This window comes from Galeopterus variegatus, unplaced genomic scaffold (assembly GCF_000696425.1).
Source record: "Galeopterus variegatus unplaced genomic scaffold, G_variegatus-3.0.2 Scaffold2284, whole genome shotgun sequence".
In the NCBI taxonomy this organism is placed as follows: domain Eukaryota; kingdom Metazoa; phylum Chordata; class Mammalia; order Dermoptera; family Cynocephalidae; genus Galeopterus; species Galeopterus variegatus.
In genome coordinates, this window is record NW_007728395.1 from 280742 (window position 1) to 282368 (window position 1627).

Below are 1627 nucleotides of genomic sequence, written 5' to 3' on the forward strand. Positions count from 1 at the left end.
CCCTCTCTGCTGTGTCCCAGGAGCAATCCTGCCCACATGGAAAACAGCTGAAAGTCTTACCCATCAGTGCCACCAGGTCAGGCTTGCCAAACTTAATTCCAAAGCAGATCCCAAAATAGCCCTGAAGCTCAGTTCCAGTCTCTTCTGGCCATGATCTGGGAGCAGTTCTGGCCAGCCAAGTTCCTGCCAAGAGACACACTTATCTGAGTTCCCAGGGCAGGCTTGCTGACCTCTGTCTACCTGTGGATCCTCAAATGGCCCTGAATATTGGTCCTGACACCTTTCATCTGCAAACTGAGAGTTCTGCCCACCCAGGGATCCAGAGGGAGGCATGTCCAGCAGTACCCCTGCAGGCTGACCTCCTGACCTCAGTCCCATTGTGGATCTTGAAACAGCCCTATAAATTAGCACTTCTCAATGTGGTCTGACAGCAGGTCTGCCACACAAGAACCTGCTAGTACAGCTGTTTATGATTCCTGAAGCAAACCCTCTTCCCAGTGCCATCCCCATGGACCAAAGTCCTGGAGACAGTCCAGTTTACTCAGAGACAAGATAGAACCCATACCTACTAGAGTCTTTGGTAACAGGCCCACTAGTTGATGTCTGCACTGTGAACCCAGCATCAGCTGCATGATCCAGATCCAAACCCACACAACAATCACAGAGACTATAATTCCTTCAGTGCAGAGACTGAAGACTATAACTTGCCAAAACCATTATGTAAAGACTGACAGAGGGGTTTACTTTTTCAGATGCACAGACACATGCAAAGCTACATAAGTAATAAAGGATCAGGCAAACATGACACCACCAGAGGAAACTAATAAAACTCCAATAACCAACCCTAAAGAAATGGATATATACAAATTGCCTGAAAAGGAATTCAAAATAATCACCTTGAAGCTCAATGTGGTGCAAGAAAATATAGACAACTAAAAGTTAGGAACACAATACATAAACAAAAATAAAAGTTTAATTAAAAAAATAGAAACTATTAAAAAGAACCAAACAAATCCTGGAGCTGAAGAATACAATGACAAATGAAAAAACAAAGAACTTCAAAAGCAGACTCAATGATGCAGAAGAAAGCAAACTCAATAACAGGTCATTTGACATTATCCAATTAGAATAATTAAAAAAAAGATTGAAAGAAAGTGAAGAAAGCATAAGAGACCTATGGGACAACATCAAACATGTTTTAAATGTTTATGAATTTAAAACAAATGTATAAATTATGGAAGTACCAGAAGGAAAAGAGAGAGAGAAAGAGCAGAAAGCTTATTTAAAAAAAAAAATACTGTCTGAAAATTTCCCAAATCTTGGGAGGGATATGGACACCCAGATTTAGGAAGCTCAAAGGACTCCAGGATCAATTCAAAAAAGAATAGTTTGAGATACATTACAATAGAACTGACAAAAGTCAAAGACAGAGAAAAATTTGAAAGCAGCAAGACAGAAGAAACTCATCATATAAGGGAACCTCCATGAGGCTGTCTGCAGACTTCTCAAAAGAAACTTTGCAAATCAGGAGGGAGTAGTAGATGACATATTCAGTGTGATAAAAGAAAAAAAGATGCCAACCAAGAGTACTACACTCAGCAAATCTGTCCTTCAGAAATGAAGGAGA